Source organism: Ixodes scapularis, unplaced genomic scaffold (assembly GCF_016920785.2).
Source record: "Ixodes scapularis isolate PalLabHiFi unplaced genomic scaffold, ASM1692078v2 PGA_scaffold2__306_contigs__length_199485367, whole genome shotgun sequence".
NCBI classification, from domain to species: Eukaryota; Metazoa; Arthropoda; class Arachnida; order Ixodida; family Ixodidae; genus Ixodes; species Ixodes scapularis.
Genome location: NW_024609857.1, coordinates 156,985,548 through 157,008,615, shown reverse-complemented (window position 1 = coordinate 157,008,615; position 23,068 = coordinate 156,985,548). Strand labels below are relative to the sequence as shown.

General features: G+C 45.5%; 1 pseudogene; it reads left to right on the top strand.

Moving 5' to 3' along the window:
- The window catches only part of LOC115314772, a 163,538-nt pseudogene that overhangs the window by 125,806 nt on the left and 14,664 nt on the right, over window positions 1-23,068 (top strand).

Below are 23,068 nucleotides of genomic sequence, written 5' to 3'. Positions count from 1 at the left end.
CGTTGGTTCACGCGTTGGCATATGTTGCACGATCGAACGTGCTCCCGAATGTCTCGCGATATCTGAGGCCACCAGTAGTTCCTCTTGATTTGTTCCGTCGTTCGCTTGACGTCCATGTGTCCAGTCGAGTCATGACAGATGTTCATAAAGGGGTATCCACACGAAGGAGAAATCCGCTCCTTTGCTCCGCGGAGCGCGCATCACGTGAGACATACGTCATCCCTTTTTGACGCCTCGCGGCGCCGTTCTCCTGTTCTCCTCCGTGGCGGAGGCGCGGAGGCTTCATGCTGTCAGCACGAAAGCTCCGCAGGTGCACGCGGCGGAGCTGGGGACGGAGTTTGTCGCGTTGTTGACGTCACGACATCCGTACGCGGAGTTCTCCTTCGTGTGGATACCCCTTAACAGAATCTCGAAGCGTGGCTGGCACAACGATTCTCTCGAAGTTTTCGTCCATTTTTAATAAGATCCCGTTCGACCGTCCGTAGTCGTTTCCGGGCAGTGACGCTAGTCGTTGACACAGCGGGTCGATCTGTTGTTGTTCCCGTAGGCGGCTGTTCGTGCTCACTTGCGCATTCAAGCAGATGGGGGAGGGGTTAGTCGATACGGCGAAAGTGAAAACAGTCTGGGAGTCTTCCGGGTCGTACTGACGGGAGAGGGCGTCCGCCTTGTTTGATTTACTCGGCCGGTGTACAATTTCGAACTCGTAGTCCGAAAGGTCGAGGATCCATCGTGCAAATCTTCGGTTGGTCAGGCCGTTCTTAACAAGGTATGTGAGACACATGCTGTCCGTAATGACTGCAAATCGTGGTCCTCCGCGCGAGTATATTGCGAACTTTTCCGTGATGGCCCAGTGTTGCACCATGCACTCGAGAAGGTTAATGTGCAGGGTGCTGTCGTGCGCGTTCAAAGATCTGCTTGCGTATTCAATTACCTTGTCGCACGAGTCGTGTCTCTGCGTAAGGATCGCTCCAAAGCCCGTTTGGCTCGCGTCCACGTGAACCGTGCTGGGGCACTCACTCCGAAAGGTGGCCAGAACCGGCGGCGTCTTCAGACAATGCTTCAGGTCGTCGGCTATCCTTTGATGTTCGTCAGATCACTCGAAGCTCGCGTCCCTCAGCAGTAGCTTACGCAGCGGTGATGATCGTGTTGCGAAGTCCAAGATGAACTTTCGAAAGTGATTTAGGAACTGTAGGAATGAGTAAAGATGCTTTGCATCCCTCTCGGGCTGAAACTTGTCGACTGCAGAAACACGCTGAGGATCGGGTGTTCTGCCTTCCGCCGTGATCACATTCCCGAGAAATTGAACGCTGGTTCGTACGAACTGGCACTTCGCGATGTCCATGCGGAGTCCGTTCACAACGATGCGTCGTAGGGCTTCGTCTAGAAGTTCCAGAGCCTCAGCTTCGGTTTTTGCGCCTTGGCCAACGTCATCCATGTACGTTGCTGTTTGGGGAAGTCCGTCGAAAGTTCTTTGCATGACCATTTGCATAGTTTGAGGTGCTTTACAGAACCCGAAGGCCATGCGGAGATACTCGTACTTGCCGTTTGGAGTGACAAAGACTGTTTTGTGAACATCTTCCGGCTTCACTCGGATGGTCAGAAATGCGGTCTTGACGTCCATAACAGTGAAGTAAAGGGAGCCGTCTTTCATTACATCGTCGAGTGCGTCGTCCATTCGAGGCATGGGGTACAGCGGGTTGACTGTTTTGGCGTTCAATTTTCGGTAGTCGTGAATCATTCGTCTGGGAGTCGAGGAATGGTTCGGCTGGTTTACCACAAGCGTCGGTGCAGCATATTCGCTTTGGCTTTCGCGAACAATTCCAGGCTGCCGATAGTCTTCGACCTGTCGTTTGATGAATTACCGGTTGGCTGGGGAGCATCGATAGGGCCGCGACGCCACGGGGATCTCATCGCGTAGCTCGATGGAATGCTCGGCGTGTGGGCAGGTGCCCAGTTGTTCCTCCACCGTCGTAAACGCAGCGTGGTGTTTTGTAAGTATCGCAAAGAGTCTTTCGCGTTCTTCCGGCGAAGCGTCTTCGGTAATGCTGTCCACAGCCGTGTGGATTCGTTGCATTAGGGCTGCTTGGATGTCGTTCCGTGCTGGCTCGAACTTTACGAACATGGCCAGGCGTTCGGCTTGGGGCAGTTTCTCGTGAAAGTTGGACACTAGAGCTTCTCCGGAGATTGCCGTTTTTGGAATCTCGGCGGGCGAATCGTAACGCTTAGGTAGTTTAACGATGGTTATGTCGTTCGAAACGTGAAACGTGACTTCCACGTTAGCTAGTTGGCGCCAATCTGATCCGAGAAGTAGGTCAATTGATTTGGGGAGTGGAAGAATGAGTATTTCCGGTACCTTGACCGTCGTTGATCCAACGCTGATCAGCAGAGACGTGCACTGGTCAGGTGTCAGCTTGTTGTCCAAAACGTTGACGAATTCCTCTGCTCGGGACCACGACGATACGCAAGCGTCCTGGGGTAGTGCCCTGGGATCGATAATCGATACGTTGGCTCCAGTGTCGATGCACGCCTTCAAAGGACGGTTCTTCGTGAAGGCGGTGACGATGGGGAAAAATTTCCTGTCGTGCGCAAGAAGCACTGGACATTCTTCTCGTTTGGACCCTTGCCCTTTTGTGCGCGTTTCTCCTCTGCACGGATGGTCGCTGCAGTTTTCGGCTCTGGACAGTCCCTGGAGAAGTGACCGGGCTGGTCGCAATTAAAACAGTTGCTCTGCCTCGTGCGTTTGGAGGGTTTCGGTGATGGGGCATTCGTCAGGGTGCTGGCCGGGGCGCCTGTCGTTTGCTGCGTTGATGTCGAATGCTCGTGCCTGCCTTGCTTGCGTGGTTGAGTCTTTTCTCTGGGACGGCGGTGGTCTAAAGTCGTCGCGCAGTCAATCAGCTCGAGGACCGATTTACAGCCTTGGGCTGCCAGGGGATTGGCCCACTTGTCCTCTGTGATTCCGTCTAGGATTAAGAAGATCCGTTCGCTGGCTCCTAGCTCACAGGGAGCTCGCTCGAGCATGGCATTCTTTGCGTAGATGTACTGCACAATGCTCTCGTTGTGGCGGAGCTGTCGGCGTTGTTGGAACTCCAAGAATTGTTGAAGTCCCATTTTTCGTTGGAAGCGTTCCTTGATGGCTTCCTTCCACACTTCCCAGTCGTCGATCCGGGAACCGTATGACTTGTGCCAGTCTCGTGCGGCACCGTGAAGGCGGGTGACGGCGTTGAGCAGAGTGAGGTTTGGTGTCCAGTTTGCGAGCAGAGCCACCCGTTGGATTTCTCGAAGCTACTCAGCGATGTTTTCGTATGACTCCCCCTCGAACGTGGAAATCGCGTGCGAAGTGTCGCTCGTGGAGTGGACGTGGAGGGGCCTCGTGGACTGTCGTAGGGTCTCGATCAGTTGTTGTCGCGTTTGGACGATGACCGACAGCAAATCAACCTTTGTTGCGTGGCCGCTCACCTGCGTTGTCGTGCCCAGCGCAGAAGTATCCGTCGTGGTTACTTCTCGTTCTGGTCCGTTTCCGTCCGTCACGTTGACGCCATTTTCTAGGTGTCGTGTTGAAAGCGCGTTGTTGAAGGCCAGGATTAGTTGCTGGAGTTGAATTTTGATATCTTGTATCTCTTGACGCATGGTGTCCTGATTGGTGGTTTCCGTTCCCTTGTTGGAGTCCGTGATCAGGGCGTGGTCACCGGTTTCGTTGGATTCTGCGGATCCTGTCGACTGCGCCATGTCAGCGGTGACCGGGTGCTGACGTTCCGTTACTTAATAATGCGACGTTGATTTGAGAAGAAAATGAAATACCGTTTACTATACTAGATTAACTTTTCTGATTACATAGAGAGGTCTCTTTTGCGTGCGTTACGTGGCGCGCCTCTGGTCGTTCTCTCGAGCGGTTTCTTCCCACGCAGGCACAAGCGGTGTCTTCTTCCCAGGCAGGCGCTATGGGCAAAGTTCAGCTCTCGCTCTCGCGAAGCGTAAACAAGCTGGGCCCGCAACCCCATGCGCTCGCAAAAGTCACGTATTGAGGATCCATCACAGATCCCGCCGAAGCAAGACAAACAAGTAGAAAAACGAGCTGGGCCAAGCTAACAGTACCGGGTCTGTCGTCTGATTCACTAACGCTTCGAACCTCGCCGAAACCTGCCACGGTCGCGGTGCAAACTAAATGGATTTGGTGACACTTCACTACGCGAAGGTAAGTTACGACGAATGACGTATTCAAATAAGCTCACCTGTCGCGATGCGCTTACGCTGCCACAGATACGGTACACCGCCAAGGACGTACGACTCGGCAGATGGGCGGGATGGCGGATGGCTGTAACGGCTGCTGGCGGTAGCTGCCGGGACGCGCGCGCAGTCGCGGACGCGCAACGAGTTAGCGCGTGATCTGTACCGAGTGTTCCCGAAATTCCCTGCCGTCGTGGTGCTGTACGTTTTGCAAAGGGTCTATTCAAGCGTGATGTTTTGCATTGCTTAATGTCACAACTCAGAGCGTGCTTTGTAGTTTAAACATGTTTCAGCATCGTCAATTGCTGAGCTGCCTCCGTAAGGAGCGGTAATTGGCTCTCCGAGTGTTGTGCGGGAAAGTAGACGCACGGGCTTTTTTTTAGAGTGATATACGAGCCACGACGGATGTGAAAAACACTGCTTTCCGCTGCGGCATCTTTTAAGGTTAATAAGTTCGAGAACAAAAACATCGACGAACTTGCGGTTTGTTGGATGTGTGTTTTTAGAGACGATGCCATGACATATATTTCTTCAGCGAAATTGAAAATTCGACCTTTTTGCCTGCACGATCTGGGATGAAATCACCCATATATATATGTACACTCTTGTGCACACTTGCATATATCTGTTATTTTAGTATTTTGTAGTGAACAAGATAGCCAAAGTGATTACAATAAAAGTTTCAACTTTTTGCTTTGTTCGTAGTGAATTCATTCTAAGGGGGATTTTCAGCATTTCTTTGTGTAAATGCATCTACATTTTCTTTGATAATATATTTTCTACATATTTAGTTTTTTAGAAAAAAAAATTATTCTCCGTTTTTTTTTTAATTTTTTATATTTATATTTACATACGTACATATTCATACTTGTGTCTACTACTTCTTTGATAGAGCACATTCGTGGCTTTCCACTTGTGCGTTGAATTGAATTCACTGAAACTTGCGTTTTCTTTCTTAATGTAAAAAGATATTTCGTGCCTTTTATACACTGCGGGGTTGCATTTTTCATACCTAAATATTCATTTTTCTTTTGAGTTTTTGAGAATTTTTTTTAGTTTGTGTTTTTGGTAGAACGGTGAGAGTGCACACTCGCTTGGTCCCTAGGTCATCGAGTGAGGAAATCCTCGATCTGCATCCCTGCATCGAGTGATTCTGGGGTGCACGACATACGGCCCGCGGCCCGGCTCAGCGCAGAAAGTTTCTTACTATGCCATTCAATCCATCGAGCGCCTGCTCCGCTTGGGAAGCAGCAGTGGAACCCTGTGAACCTGCTTTTTTCAGTCTTCAGAGAAGGAACTACTATTACTCAGTTCAAAATGTCTCTCTCTACTAATCCCACCGACAACAATAAAACAGCGTGTGCAGCCGTCCCTGTCCATAGTGGGGTTCTGTCTCAACATATCTGTACACAGAACGCGAAAAATTCTTTCTCTCTCTCAATAGATCCACTCCTCTTTTTGACCACAGAGGCTATCTACGATGCAACGCCTTCCTGTTTGGATAGTAAGGGGTTGCATCGTCAGATCGGAGGACTCAGATGTGACGATGCAACTGGAGCTAATCAACTTCCGGTGTCCACCAGCGCTGAAGACTATATGCATCACGAATCTCAGCTGCATGAGTTCTATAAAACCCTCGACAAAAACAAGTACAAAAACCTGGTAGACCACCCCTTGAAACCGGCGTTACTTTAAGGGAGCACGTATGTTTGTGAACCAACCTTCTCACTGATGGCTCTCAACATGAACTGCCCTCGATCTGCCATGGCAAAAATGACATTGCGAGATGCGCTAAAGACGGCAACGAGTGCGATGACACTTGATATCAGAAGCCTGACCTCGGCCAAATTGTGCAAAGCATCGCACTAGCTGTGGCCCGCACAGTTTTCAATATACGTAATTTTGGCTCGCATAATTGTTTAGTTGTGCACCCCTTCTCTAAGCCAATGAAGACTTATGTCAACCTCTAAAAATACCTGCCAGGAAAAGCTGGTCTCCACGTAGCTTCGTTGTTAAAATCGGTTTTAAATGTAAAAACATATTATTATGATCATTAAAAAATTACACCTCTCAATTTATAACATACAGCTGCATCCTGGCTTGCTGTACTGCACTTAGAGTATATTTATATTTGTTATTATAATACCAATTTTTATGTAATCCATGCCAAAAAATGCATAGAAACTTTCACTATCTGGATTATGGAACTGTAATTCTAAATAAAAATCTGGAAACCTGGAATCTAGAATTTTAGACGAAAGAATAACTTCCGAAAGCCTGAAATTTATATAGAATCTAGATAGATTTCCAGTTCCACAATCCAGCTAGCGAAACGTTATACTGTTTTTTTTTTCGGCAAGGATGGTTTCACGAAATATTTAAATTAGAATTCATGATGCGGAATTCATTACCTTATTATATGAGAATATTAAACATGTCTGGTAAAACTGCATTTGATTATGCGCTCAAATTTAAACATGAGATGCATTAAAAAACTCTAACAAAAATTGTAAGACCGGCTTCTTAGAGATTATTTGAGTACATATGGTAACGGCAACATTTATTATTTTACAGTAAGTCGTCAAACTGCTGCTGGAAGGACAGGCCAAGGCCAATAAAACCAAAATATCCTGTTGACTTTTTGTTGGACAGACGTGTGGATATATGTGAAGCATCCTATGGAGCCCCCTACAGAGAGTGCACGCTGGTAATGTGTATGCTCGCGTTACGTGAATAGCACACTAATGTTTAAGAATCGTTTTTCTTTCTTAAATCGCACCATAAATACTTTGTACGGTTTTTATAAACTCACTTTAGAAAAAAAAATACTTGTAGTAGTCCCGAGTCTAGGGGATTACTAAGGGTTTATTTCCAGATAACAGGTCGGAAAGATATGACCAGCGGCCAGGCTTTCAGCTTGCCAAAGAACGGAAGTCACAGGATCCCTGTCCGAGCTCGGGCTGTGCTGAAGAGGACGATCGTATTTTGCAGTCATCACGGTTCGTTCCCTCTTAGAAAGGCTTGTAGCGCTTCCGTGTAAGACAGATGCGCGTCGAATATCTCCTACTTGTTTCTGGCTGCAGTGGAAAGCCCGAGGCAATTTGTGTGTCGGTAGCTTCCGGACGGATGTCAACCTGAGAAGGCCCTGGCAGATCCATTGAGCATATTGAAGTGTCAGGATCATCGTATGTTATTCTTGGTTTCAGGTGATCTGCATAGACTCGACGGGTTTTGTGACCTTCATCTGAAACTTCGTAGATGACGTTACCAATTCTGTTTGTGACAACACTTTTATCCAGTGTTGTTTGTGTAGATGGTGCTTTACCCACATTTTCTGTTTGAATATGAAGGTAGCGGTTTCTTCTTCTTTCTTGGCTGTGTTGGGTTGGGACCGAACCTTAGAAGACTTCAATAAGTCGAGAAGCGTCCGGTAGGGCCGGCTGGTGAGCAGTTTATACACTCTCAAGAAAAAAGGGTGTCGAAAGGTGTATTCTTACACCCTTTGTCCCATATAATACACCCCAGAATTTCAATTCGACGTACAGTGCTCTACAGTCGAACAGAGGGCCCGAAATTTTACGAGGGGCTTGATAGCCGTGTGGTACAACATTTTAAATAGCTAAAGTACGTATCAAAGACCACATAAAGAAAACACCGAGCTTTTACAGTAGGGCCAAGAAAACCCGGATTATTTTTTTAGTGTTCAGTAAAACGTACTTTAGCTATTTTAATAAGTTGTACCACACGGCTATCAAGCCCCTCGTAAAATTTCAGGCCGTCCGTTCGACTGTAGGGCGCTGTATGTCGAATTGAAGTTTGGGGGTGTATTATATGGGACAAATGGTGTAAGAATACACCTTTTGACACCCTTTTTTCTTGAGAGTGTACGGAGGTTCTCCCGTTGAGGTGTGGGGAGTGATCCGGTACTTAAGCTAGAAGTTTCACATGGCTGTCTTCCTCTCTCTTCGGGAGGAACGTCGAAGAGCAGTCTTCTACGTCTTCAAAAATATTCTGTCCGTCCGTCGGACTTGGGGTGGTACGGCGGGGTAAACATATGAGTAATTATGCTGTTGCACACAAAATCTTTAAATTACGTGCTGATGAACGGGCGCCCATTATTGGAAACAAGTTGTTTTGGTAGGCCCTGACGGGAGAAAAGTTCCTGCAAAGTGTCGATGGTATCTACTGGTGTTATAGATTTTATTACCGAAACCTCGGGTCACTTTGCTGAAAGCATCTATAACAACAAGGTAACTCTGCTTATCTAGCTATGCAAAGTGAGCGTGAAGTTTCCGCCACGGTAGTTCCGGAGCTTCCCAGCGATGAAGGGGAACTTGGGGCTTGTTGTTGCAAACAATGCTGGAACGCTCGCATTGCTGCATCATGCGCTCGATGTCTTTGTCGATGTGTGGCCACTAGACGTACGACCGGACCAACGTCTTCATTTTTGCTTGCCCCGCGTGTCCTTTATGAAGAAGATTCATTATTTTGTGTTGGAACTGCCATAAAACTACGGTCCGCGAATTCCATAGAATGCAACCGTTGAGGATCGTCAATTTAGATATCTGTTTAGGGAATTGTGGAAGCTAGGAGTTCGTCACCTTTCCTGTCTAACCTTGGCTAATATACCGCTGTAGTTCAGAGAGGATACGGTCTAACGCAGTTTCTGTGGCGATGTACGTTGCCTTTACCGGTAACTTCGACAAATTTTGGCTGTGAAGCGCAAAGACATGTTGTGGGTCACAGGGGGTGGTGAAAACTCCGCTTCCCATTTATTTTTGTCAAAATTCTCTTCGGAACCTTCTGCGAAACGTGAAAGTTCACCCGCATTTTCGTACTTTCTCGTCAACAGGTACTCAATCGTGTGGCTGTAGTTCGTGGGTATGAGTGCCCAACGTTAGAGTCTGTTCGCCGATGTCATGGGGATACCCTTCATGGGACCAAAAATGTTTGATAGAAGTTCGTGGTCAGTGTAGAACACGAACTTGCGTCCCCAAAGGTGCTGGTGAAACGTTTGGACTTCAAAGATGGTGGCAAGTGCTTCCTTCACTATTTGTGCATAAGCACACTCTGGCGAATTCAGTGTCTTAGAAGCATATGCTATCAGACGATCTTTGTGAGAAACAGTTCTGCATTCCAGCAAGAACAACTTCTCCCCCCCTTTTTTTTGCCTGTACGACAACCCCCCCCCCCCCCCCCCTTGCCATTGATCTTGTGTAGACCACCGAACGAACGCCTTCCGACGATGGATCTGCCACGAGGTAAACTGGCACATCAGGGTTGAAGTAAACCAGGGCCTTTGTTGAGGTCAGTTGTTTGTTGTTGTCATACGGATCTGCGACCTCGGAGCTCCATTTCTAGGGGGTGCCTTATTCAGCAGCTTGTTCAGTAGCGCACAAGTGTCAGCAAGATTCGGAAGAAACTTGCTTTAATGCTGCACCATGCCGAGAAGAGATCTCAGCTGACTGATGTTTTTGGGCTCTGGCATATTTAGAATAGCTGAGGCCTTTTTCATGGAAGGCGTGAAGCTGACGGCGGAAACGACATGCCTGAAGTACTCGACATTTTCTTAAGGAACGGCGCATTTTTTTTCTTGAGCGTGAAGCCGTATTCTTGTAGCTGCTGGAGCACCTGTTGAAGATGAAGGCGTTCAGGAGTATCTATTCCAGTGAAGATGATGTCATTGGGGTAGCAGACAACGCCGTCGAGCCTTGCCGTTACTTGGTCCATCGTGCGCTGGAACACTGCTGGGGCGGAGGCGACTCCAAGTGGCAACCAATTAACTTAGAATGAACCTTTCTGCGTATTGATCGCGAGAGCCGTTCTCGCTTCTTCACCAAGTTCCACCTGAAGATAGGCCTCTGAAAGTCCAGCTTCGTGAATTTCTGGCCTCCATTCAACTTAGTGGAAAGTGCTTCTGGACGTGGCAGTGGGTACTAGGTTATGTAGAGCTGAGGATTCACGGTGACACCGAAGTCATCACAGACTCGAACTGATCCATTCGAATTTGTAACGACAACAATCAAAGTGGCCCACTGCGAGAAGTTCACGGGTGTGTGAGAAACTTGTTCTGACTTGCTTGACCAAGCCTTTTCTACTGCTGCTCGCGTAGCAAACGGTGTTGCGAGGCTTGAAGAACTTTGGTTTCGCGTCAGGCTTGAGCTATAGGTGGACCTTTAATTTAGTGCAGCAACCCAAGTCACTGAAGAACAAAGCTGAAAACCTTGCCAACATTGTTTAAAGTGGTACGTCGACTTTCAGTTCTACAGATCGAATAAAAATTTTGTTGAGATCGATCTTCAGCCTATCGCTCAACGTCTTTTCAAGCACGTTGTTGTGTCGCTTGTCATTCACTAATGCTTCGAGCACTTCGGTGCGCTTTTCCAAGCATGACCCGAAGCAAGCACTAGCCCTGAACCGTGATTTTATTTTGATTAAAGCAGAGGAGGTTGTGGTCACATTCCTGCAGGCGGGGTTTCCCAATATTCTGTCACGTGTCAGTGTCTCGGAGTATCAGCTTAGAACCCTTGCCGACGTGCTACTTGATGGTTGTTCCTTGGATCATGCAAGTCAGAAATTCGCCATCTGATTCTTGAGTGATGAATACGTTATTGATCGTTTTCACATTATTCCTCTGGCTGCCAGCTGTCCTGTGGCGCTCCGTTGATCTAAATACTTATGCAATGTTACCTTGTTTGCCGCGCGCATTACTCGACTCAGTTTGGAAACCGTAGAAACTCTCCGAGTGGATGGTGTTGCCGCATCGAAAACACTTGACAGATGCAGAATTAGACTGTTTCACCTTTCGACGAGCAGCACAGCGTGGTCTCCCCGGTCTAGGCGTCGGGACTCCGCTTCGACGGGGAGTGTTGATTCGACCAAGCGAAATGCGACGTCTAGGGTGAGGTCCCTCTCGAGTACAGGGCATGCACGGACGCGTGTCTTATGGAGATCCACTATGAATGCCGTCAAGAGAGAGCAACTTCTTGCATCCGCTTCAGATTCATAGTCGTAGTTCATGATTATCTAAGCCGTGTTATTAGGTCCTTTACGGCTTCGTTCTCTTCTTGACGAGCCGAAAACAGTTTTGCCCATTCGAATTCCTTGAACTTCTTAGGCGCGAGATGTTCTTCAAGCTTGTTTAGCAGTTCCTGGTACGGTGTATCGAGAAAGCCTCGTGGCTGTATTAGTGAGTAGAGCAGCTTGACAGTATCGGGACCAACTGAAGCGATTAATAAGTTCTTCTTGTTCGCGTCCACAATCACCTTAGCGACGTCGAGAAAAGCTTGAAACCTTATCTTACACAGCTTGCAGTTCTCCTTCTTGGAGTTGAATGTCACGGGCCCATGGAAGCGGTGGGTGTGGTTCTCCACCATCCTCGCTGATACACTGCGTGGGTTTGTGTCCGATCCTCGTCACTGTAGTGTAGTAGTCCAGAGTCTAGGGGATTACTAAGGGTTTATTTCCAGAGAGCAGGTCGGAAAAACATGACCAGCTGCCAGGTTTTCAGCTTGTCGAAAATCGGAAGTCACGTGCTTTTGTGTCCGTACTCGACGTGTGCTGAAGAAGACGATCGTCTTTTGCAGTAAGCACAATATTCGAAGGTGCATGAACACTTCATTTTCAGAAATCGGCCATTTGAACAACATAAATCAGAAATATACCCAATGTAGCCACCATTCTGAAAAGTGTTCATAAATTCTCATTGATTGGGACTCTTCTATATTTGTGTAGGGGTTGATGGTACAAAACTGAACCCTGGCGGTGAGGCATTCACAGGACTATTCACCTTCATCTCAATGAAGTGGCGGCTTCCATCAAACCGAAAATCACTTCGTTGTTGCTAGGGCTGTGTCCTTTTAATAACCATAATATTAAAGTAATAACAATAAATGATAATTATAATAACATTTTTTGACTTTTTGAGTTACGCCTGGGGGGTGGGCGCCGAAGGTAAACTATTTTTAACTGACGAAGCCTTACCGCTCTTATGCAGTGCTCAGAAAAAAGCACTACAGAGCATACAGATAAAAGTCTAAGAAATCGGCACAACACATTGCCACATAACTAAAAAAAAGTCATAAGAAAATGTCACTTTACAAATTCAGAAATCTAGAAAGATAAAAGTATACGAGTCGAATGTAGCTCTTACTAAGAACAAAAAAAAATGGAACATTTTCAAATTTGTAATGCAAAACAAGAGCTCTGCTTTTCAAAAGGAGAAAGGGAGGCTGTGTCCCTCCTCCTCTTGCCTTCCGCCTCCTCCTCCATTCACTTCGATCCCCTCCTCCTCCAATTCAGTTTCCCCGCTAAACATAGCAGGGAAAATGACGTCGAAGGACTTGCTGTTACATCACCTAAGAACAAATTCAGTTTCTCCGCTAGATTTAGCGGGAAAATCGACGTCACGTGACTTGAACACCACTTCGACTACGCGCTAAATTTATCGAAAACTTGAAAAAATGTCGAGGTCACGTGACGTTGATTTTCCCGCTAAATCTAGCGGAGAAACTGAATTTGTCCTCTAAGTGTAGCGGAGAAACTTAATTTCCCCGCTATATTTAGCGGGGAATCGAATTAGTATTGTGGTCGCGTGACTTAAATGTTTCCGCTTAATTTAGTGCGCTTACGCCAATACCAACGCCGATGCCTCCAAACACGGAAAAGAGCGCTAAAGAGCTGCGCTCTAAAAAGAAAAGTAGGGTACATGCGGCACGCATGATTCCAAACAGGAGATGAACGGACGACAAGAGCACAAACACACACTTCTCAAACGCAGCTAAATATTTTCTCCACACATCATGTTTTATATGCCACGCTGTCACACAACCTTAACCATTTTTGCGCACATTCACACAGCCAATGCCACGCCCTCCATTACGCAGCCAATAGTGCACAACTCAGTCTTCTTTAAGACAAGTCGTCTCAAGGTCAAGTAAAACCTCAATATTTTATACTGTGTTTTTGTTTCCCACCCCTAACAAAAGCAAAACGCCTGCGTCGCAGCATCCAGTTAGATTGAAGGTTCGCTAATGCAGTTCCCTACAGAACGAATGCTAATTTTCTATGTTAAAACCGTTTTTGTACACGTTTGCTTTTTACTCAACACGATAGTGTTCTCCCCCAGCGACAAACAATTATTTCACTCTTCTACGTGCCTTGAAATTTTAGAGTTCGAGGCATCATTCTTGACGGCCCTCTTGTGCTCAAGTTACTTTTCATTTAAACAAGTTTTTTTCAGAGAATAAGAGAGTCCACAGGCTATTGGAATATCATAGGAAAAACCCAACCTGGCATTTTACGGGGACTTTCTTGTACCTCTTTGGACAATACTGAAGTCCCTTTCCAAAACAGCGTCACCATACTTCACTTGTAGTCTGTAGCAAAGACCCCCTTACCCAGGTCCTACTCGCAATCGCCATAAAACTGGGCGAAAAACCGTGAAAAACGGGATAAACGCCAGTGTTTCCAGTGTCTTCCTCGTTTTCTTTTTCACGCAACTAAACCTCTTTAGGCATTTCAAGGCTACACCCCTCACTATGTTAGTCAAATAACCCGCATTTTTCACCGGTTTCGCTATATTTCATGGCGATTTCGGAAGAGTGCAGGGTAAAGATGGTCTTTTCTGCAGACTACAAGTTGAAGAGACTGACGCCATTTTCAGGGGGACTCAGGTTTTTTTTGAAAAAAGCACAGGAAGCTCCCGTGAAATGCCAGGTTGTATTTTTAATCACATTCCAATGGACTGTTGGTTCTCCAACGTCGTGAAAAGAAAGTGTTGTTTAAATCAAATATTATTCGAGCACAAGTAGGCTGTTAAGAATAATGCATTGAACCCCAAAAATTGTAAGGCACGTGAAAGGGTGCAGTTATTGTTTGCCGGTTTGGGAAGACACTCTGAGATTGAGTGAAAAATAGTACAAAAGTGTTTTAATATATACAATTAGGATTGACCCTGTAGGGAATTGTATTAGCCAACCTTCAATCACTGTGGATGCGGGGACTCGAAGGTTTTCACGTTTGTAAAAGGGGGGAAGAGAAACATTGTGTACAATCGTGAGCTTTACTTGACCTTGACACGCCTTTTGTAAGAGAAGCCCAGGTTTTGTACCATTGGCTGTGTCATAGAGGGCCTGGCGTCGGCTAGCTGTGTGAACATCTGGAAACTCGGTGGAGGGCGTGTCAGAGAGTACCATTTTCTGTCTTATAAAGGGCATCATTTTGGCTGCATGAACGTGTCCAAACTCGGTGAAGGTCGAACGAGAGGTTACCATCGGCTGTGTTATGGAGAGTGTAGCGTTGGCTGTTTGAACGTGTGCATACCGGTGGAGGTCGTGTGAGAGGTTACCATTGGTGGTGTTAAGATGCGTGGTGTTGACTTTGTGACCGTGTGCATATTCGGTGGTGGTCGTGCGGAACGGAATCCTGTGTTATGGAGGGCGTGGTTTTGGCTGTCAACCTGTGCAAACTCGGTAGAGGTCGTATGAGAGGGTACCCTTGACTGTGTTATGAAGGGCATGGTGCTGGGTTTGTGACCGTGCGCAAACTCGGTGGAGGTAGTGTGAGAGGGTACGGTTCACTATGTCATAGAGGGAGCACCGTTGGCTGTTTGAATGTGTGAAAACTCGGCGAGGGTCGTGTGTGAGAGCACCATTGACTGTGTTATGGAGGAAGTGACTTTGCCTGGGTGAACCTGTGGAAACTCGGTGGAGGTCGTGTGAGAAGGTACCATTGACTGTGTTATGGAGGGCGTGGCGTTCACTGTGTGACCCTGTGCAAACTCGGTGGAGGGCGTGTGAGAGGTTACAATTCGCTGTGTTATGGAGGATGTGGCATTGGCTTTGTGAACATGTGCAAACTCGGTGTACGTCATGTGAGAGAGAACCATTGACTCTCTTAAGAGTGCATGGCGTTGGCGTTGTGACCGTGTGCATATTTGGTGTAGGTCGTGTGAGAGGGGACCATTGACTATCTTAAGGGGGCATGGCGTTGACTGTGTGACCGTGTGCAAACTCGGTGGAGGGCGTGTGCGAGGTTACCATTGGCTGTGTTATGGAGGGTGGGGCATTGGCTGTGTGAACGTGTGAAAACTCGGTGTAGCTCGTATGAGAGTGGACAATTGACTTAAGAGGGCATGGCGGTGGCTGTGTGACCGCGTGCGAACTCGGTGGAGATCGTGTGAGAGATACCATTGAATGTGTTATGGAGGGCGTGGCATTGACTGTGTGAACGTGTGAAAACTCGGTGTAGGTAGTGTCAAAGGGAACCATTTACTGTATTAGGAGGGCGCTGAGTTGGTCGGGCGAGTGAGTACTATTAACTGTGTTGAAAGGGCATGGCGTTGGATGTTTGAGTGTGTGAAAACTTGGCAAGGGTCGTGCGATACATAACCATTGACCGTGTTAAAGACGGTGTGGCGTTCGCTGTGTGAACGTGTGCAAACTCGGTGGCGGTCGTGTGAGTAGTTACTATTGACTGTGTTATGGAGGGCGTGGCATTGGCTGTGTGAACGTTTGCTAACTCAGTGAAAGCCGTGTTAGAGGGTAGGATTGGTTGTGTTATGGAGGGCGTGGTGTTTTCTGTGTGAACGTATGCAAACTCGGTGGAGGTCGGGCGAGTGAATACCGTTAACTGTGTTTGAAGGGCATGGCTTTGGCGTTGTGAGCGTGTGCAAACTCGGTGAAGGTCGTGCGATAGGCAAACATTTACTGTGTTATAAAGAGCGTGGCGTTGGCTGTGTGAACTTGTGCAAACTCGGTGGCGGTCGTGTGAGAGGTTACTTTGCACTATTATGGAGAGCGTGGCGTTGACTATGTGAACGTTTTTTTAATTCGGTGGGGGTCGTGTGAGAGGATACGATTGCTTCTGTTCTGGAGGGCGTGGTATTGGCTGTGAGAACGTTTGCAAACTCGGTGGAGGTCGGGCGAATGAGTACCATTAACTGTGTTTGAAGGGCATGGCGTTTGCTGTGTGAGCGTGTGAAAACTCGGCAAGGGGTAGTGCGATACACAACCATTGACCATGTTAAAGATGGCGTGACGTTGGCTGTATGAACGTGTGCAAACTCGGTGAGGGTTGCGTGAGTGGTTACTATTGACTGTGTTATGAAGGGCGTGGCGTTCGCTGTGTGAACGTTTGCTGACTCGGTGGCGGTCGTGTTACAGTGTACGATTGGCTGTGTTACGGAGGGCGTGGTGTTGGCTGTTTGAACGTACGCAAACTCAGCGGAGGTCGGGCGAGTGAATACCATTAACTGTGTTTGAGGGGCATGGCTCTAGCTGTGTGAGCGTGTGCAAACTCGGCGAAGGTCGTGTGAAGGGGTACAATTGACTGTGTGATGGAGGCCGTGGCGTTAACTGTGTGACCGTGTGCAAACTCGGTGGAGTGCGTGTGGGAGTTTACTATTGGCTGTGTTATGGAGGGTGTGGCATTGGCGGCGTGAACGCGTGCAAACTTGGTGTAGGTCGTGTGAGAGGGAACCCTTGACTCTGTTAGGAAGGCATGATGTCGGCTGTGTGACCGTGTGCAAAGTCGGTTGCGATCGTGTGAGTGGGTACCATTGCCTGTGTTGAGGAGGGCGTGGTTTTGACTTTGTAAACCTGTGCAAACTCGGTGTAGGTAGAGTGAAAGGGAACCATTCACTGTGTTAGGAGGGCGTGGCGTTGGGTGTGTGAACGTATGCAAACTCGGTGGAGGTCGGGCGAGTAAGTACCATTATCTGTGTTTGAAGGGAATGGCGGTGTGTGAGCGTGTGCAAACTCGGTGAAGGTCGTGCGATAGGCAACCATTGTCCGTGTTATACAGGGCGTGGCGTTGGCTGTGTGAACGCGTGCAAACTGGGTGTGTGAGCGGCTACTCTTGGCTGTGTTATCGACGGTGGGGCATTGGCCGCGTGAACGTGTGCAAACTCCGTGCAGTTTGCACACGTTCACACAACCAACGCCGCTCTCTTTTTTAGGAAACTAAAAATATGGACGTGGGAGATTTCGCCCGCTGCGAGTTTCGTAATTTTCTAAATGAAAATGTCTGGCAGGTTAACAGTTACGTAGCTATTGTAAATTTTCGAAAGTTGGTAGCAATTAATATGTGAACATGGTTAACTTCTTTTCGTGGTTCGGGGATCCTTCCCATATACGTAAAAAGTGTAAATTGCTTAAAACAGAATTATGATTTAATCTAGATTTATAGTACAAATTAGGCTAAGCCTTTCTGAAAAAGGTTAGAACTATTGACGGAAAGTGCGACAATTGATTATAAATATTTGAACGAAAATGTTTTTTTGACATTCTCATTTTCTGTGTCTCCCGCATAAAATTCTCCGGTTGGTTCTCCGAGCACTCTGAGTCAAAGGGGATTGACGAAAAGCTTCAGAGTGAACATGGTCACCTAAATCTATAAGGCTCATAGCTTATTCAGTGACTTTACAATTTTCTGTGTCTATGCGTTGTTTTTTTGCGTTTTAAAACAATAAAAGCTATGTTTTGATTCAATTTACCAAAAAAGTAAAAATGACTATTAGTTTGTGAACTTTAACGGAGTGTAATCAAGGCAGTCAGTGTCGCAAGTTGGTTGTTTGAAAAAAAAATTGGAAGTCTGTTTTAAAATGGCACGCACTGCTGATTGGCACCATCCTATATTAGTCCTAACCCGAAGAAAAACTGGAGCATTTAAAATTTATTTTTCTGGAATCTATGTTTCATAATCGTGCTCTGGTAAATGTGTGCTAATGTACAAGTTTTTTTTTTTTTAATTTTGGGTGAATATTGTAAAACAGCAAAAACATAAAGGATAACTATTCTTTAGGTACAAAGCGTGTACATACACTTTAGCTAATTTTCTACGTAATTATCGCAAAAATTTGGGCAGTTATTGCCACATCGCAGAAGCTTCTGGATTCCCCCCCCCCCAAAAAAAAAAAAAAAAAAAAAAATTGCAGCCTGGATATTACACACTAAAAACGTTACTTCCTCAAGGTTGTAAACCAGTTTTTCCAAGCACTTACATCAATGGCTACATTTTTTTGACGTCCTTATTTTGACATAATACACATTTTTAAATCTGAGAATAGGCTGCCGTTGTTGAATTAAACACCCTTTTTTTAAGTGTTTAGAAAGGGTTCTTCTTCTTTCAAACGTCTTTATTTACAGACCAAATGAATGAGCGCCCTATGCGCTCTGCTGTATGGTTTTTTATCTCGTCGTCTTATGTGTCCCTGGGTGTTACCAGGGGCAGAGAGACGTCGGGCGGCGGCGATGATTGGCTCGTAAAGCTTGAGCAGCCTGGAGCCGAGTGGGGGCGCCTGCGGGTCTTCTAAATATCGGAGGATCGCCTGGAATGCCGCCAGGACACGACCAGGGTCAGAAGCGGATGGGGGGTTGAGCCACTCAGTAAGAGTGGAGGGGGGAGGTGAGAGGGTTGAGAGCGCATGTATCCACAGACACAAATAAAGAAAAAAAAAAGTGAAGTGAACCCTCTTTTCATAAGGTGTTCGCCGCAATGATATTAGCTTTAGCAATTTTTGTTTTAGCGATGATCTCTAATAATAAAATTTTTCTACCGATGATTGGAACGCAATTTGAGCACTAAACAACTACACAGAGACAGGCTTTATCTGCTTTATGTGTGTCTTGTTCTGTCTCTCTGTAATCGTTCAGTGTTCAAGCTTTTTCGTCACCACCAATGGCAATGTACCAACTGGTCTATCTTAAAGCGGTAATTACTGGATCTACCACTGCTTTTTACTGGGATATAAATTTCTTGAACTGGATTATGTAGTATGAATTTGGCGGCCTATGGTTGAGAATAATAATCTTTATTTGGACTCCTTGAGTCTCAGGTGGAGGGGCAAAAGGTAAACAGATTTACCTGATGAGGGCCCATCACCCTGTACATTGCTCAGCAGAGAATCAGAACAGACTAGAAATGAACACAAGTAAAAACGACAATAAATCTTATCAAAAAATGTGTCACTGTGCGAAACGAAAAACGAAACAATCCTTCTACAGAAAAATGAATTATTAAAGTACAAACTGGCAGGGGAGCAATGATCTTTCAAGCGAATTAACACAAATAACGGTGATCAGAGCTGATTATACGCGGTTCAACCCAATGCATAACCAAAACGCAATTTCCTATTGTAAAATATAGCGTTTCATGTTACCTTTGAAGGCAATAAGGGAAGTAGCATTCCTCATTAATTCAAAAACACTTGGATGATCGTTCAAAAGCTGTGGTATTTTATACGCTAGAGCTTGGGAGCCATAATTCGTCCGTATTTTGGGCTTTGTGTATATTTCATTTCTTAAATTGTGTTGTTTTAGGGTGGTAGATGTCACAAAATTCATTTTGGTCACTGCTGTACTCGCGGTATATTATCATCGCTAGGTTTAAAAGAATGTGCTGTTGGATACTTAAAATTCTATATTTGACAAAATATGGGGCTGAATGATCGGTATAGTGAAGGTTTTCGATGCAACGAACAGCTTTTTTTTTGTAGGCCGAATAGTCTGTCTAGATTTGTTTTTGTTGTAGTTCCCCAAACTAGTAAGCAATAATGTAAATGAGATTGCACAAGACTGTAGTAGAGTTGGAACTTAAGCCAACATGGAATGAGATGTTTAAGTTTATACAAGATTCCAATAGATCTGGATATGCTAGAGCGAATATGATTGATGTGGTCTGTCCAGCTTAAGGTTTCTTCGAACCAGACACGTAAAAATTTTAGGGAGGACACTCTTTCTATTTTTGAGTTTCTAAATTGTACCGAGAAGTTACTACAGAGTTGCTTATGCACAGGCTTGAAAATAACATATTTTGTTATGTTAATATTCAATTCTATTTGACTAGACTCTAGCCACAGCGCAAGTTCGCGTAACCAGATGTTTGATAAACCTTCTATTACACTAAGATCCTTATCAGTAAAAAACGCATTGGTGTCGTCTGTATATAGTATAATATCTGGAGTTTGCGGAATGTTTACTATATCATTTATGTACAACAGAAAAAGTAATGGTCCCAGAATTGACCCCTGAGGTACACCGTAATTTATTTTCATTAGTTGCGATTCATACTCATTGATTTTTACATATTGTGATCGTTCAGATAAATAGCTATGAACTAGGTTCCAAGTTATCCCCCTTATGCCATAGTGCGTCAGCTTTTTTAGAAGAATGTCATGTTTAATCGAATCAAATGCCTTGCGAAAATCCAAAAAAATTCCTACTGTATATATTTGATTTTCAAAACTATTAATTAGCTTATTTTTATATATAGCATGGCTTTTTCCGTAGATTTGTTTTTCTGGAAGCCATACTGCTGCTTTACAATTATGTTATTTTCTTCAAGGTAACTAGAAAGCCTAACGTTGATTACCTGCTCTAGAGTTTTTGAGAATAAAGGTAGCACAGAAATTGGCCTATAGTTATTTATATTATTGCGTGGACCACCTTTATGCATAACGCAAACTCTGGCAAGTTTCATTTTTTCCGGAAATATACCAGTCAATAACGATGTGTTACAGATATGTTCTAGAGGGGAGCTTATGAAGTGCGTAATTGCCTTAATCGGAGCCGCTTTTATGTCATCTGATCCGGCCGCTGTGTTATTACTTAAATTCTGGAGGAGCCTCGTTATCTCTGCCTCCGTCACAGGGCAGAGGAAAACTGAATTTGCAGTTGCAGCTGGCAACATATAAGGCTCAAAGCTACTACTTGATACGGATGTAGTGGGGCAGGCGCCGCAACTTAAGAAGTGAGCGTTAAACTTGTTAGCAAGGAAGGAATTCGAATATGAGATACCATCAATTACCAGTTCATTTGGAAGTATATTGTGGGGCTGGGAGGTAAGACACCTCACCGTGTTCCATACTTTTTTAGGATCATTATAAACGGACGCGAATTTATCGCCGTAATACTGCTTGCGTGCTTTCTTAATGTCTGAGTTTAGCTTATTCCTTATCTTTTTATATTCGCGTAACACCGACTCATCTTTTGTTTTGATAAAAGTAGCATAAAGATCACCTCGCCGTTTTATTCTTCTATACATATCATGAGTGATCCATGGTTTTCTTATTTATTTGTGTTTTCTAACATTTCGCAAAGGAAACGCTTCGTCATAACATTCTTTAATCCTAGTTATGAAAATGTCGTAGCAAATACTTGGATCCCTTTCACTGTATAAGTCATCCCAATTAATCTTTGATACAAGGTTATAGAACTTGGTTATATTGGCAGCATTGATACTCCTACAAGTTGTGATAGCTACGGAGTGCTTTGAGTCTATTCGTTTTCGTTGAGAAGGAAGAATGCAAAATATATATATGTAAGTGATCACTGACTGGACAGGAAAAGATTCCACAGATTGTTTCACTCGGTAGGTCACTTGTGATACATAAATCGATTATGGTCGCACTATCCCGAGTTATTCTTGTTGGCGCAGTATTTACGTTACTGCACCCGAATGATTCAATAGTATCGAGGAACTGTCGGCACAGCGGATGCGGGCCCGACAGGTCAATGTTAAAGTCCCCTATTAGTATGATTCTTAAATTCAGTGAGGTAATATGCCCCAAAAGTTTAACTACGTAATTCACAAATTCGGATATCGCCCCAGAAGGTGGACGATATAGAGCAGCCACTACGGATCCTTCATATATGGCAACAATTGATTCGTAGTCCCTAGTTACATACGAGTATTCGGACATAACACTATACCATATGCTTGTACGAAAATACAGTGAAACGCCCCCTCCTTTTTTATTAGATCTGAATACGCCTTCGCTCTTATAGCCCTCAAAACTAACCTGATCACTTGTATTATAGACCCAAGTTTCCGTGAAAGCCAAGAGGTCGAAACTATAACTCAGGGAGTTCAAAAACATAGTAACATCATCATGTTTATTTACAATACTCCTCGCATTCAAATCACAAATAGAAAAATGTCCTTTAAGAAACGATACGTTATCTTGCAGAACTTGTTTAAATGTATCCTGGCGGTAGTACAGCGACATGAACGTTGTGTCTGCCATTTTACGTTATTTTGCCGAGATCATCCTCGGATTCAATCTTAATAGCGCGCTGGCCTTGTGCCTTTCGTACAAACACCGTTCCGTTTTTCTGCCATGTAAACGCGTACCCTTGTTCACGAGCCTTTGTCTTCGTCATCCACAGCAGCTTTTTGTTGGAGGCAGTCAAATTATCAGAGAAGCGGGCATGCAGACCGCTATCTCTTAAGCCGCCCCGTTTCGCCAGCCACTGATCACGCGTCACCCGCGACAAAAAGCGTACCAAGATTACCGGACTCTTTTCTTGCTTGGGCGGCAGCCTGTGTAGCCCATCCAAATCATTTTCCGTCAGTTCACTCAACTCCAGTTTTCTTGCGATTTCATTTACTTTGCTTAGCAGATTTTCATTTTCGCTCCGTGGAAGTCCATGTATTTCTAAGTTCTGCCGTCGGCTATATTGCTCCAGGCTGTTTACTTTTAGCTTTAACCTCTTTACTTCTTCGGTGCTGCCCTGCGTCTCGACATTTGAAACTCGTTTTTTGAGGTCGGAGATCTCTTTAGACTGTTCCTTCATTTGGGCGAGCACTTGGTCATACTTATCCGACAATTCCTGGACTTTCTTTTCAATGTTAGAGACAGTATCTTTCACCGACATCAACGAGTCCACCTTTTCCCGTATGGTTACGAGATCGCCCAGTTTGTTGTTCATTTCAAGCAGCAGTCTTCCGAAGTCAAGCTCCGGCTCTCGTTTGTCTCTGCTCTGCGCCTGTGCTCCCCGAGCTTTTGAAGTACGACACGTCGGGCATCTCCAGGTTTTCTTTGCGTTTTCCCCCCTAGACTTAA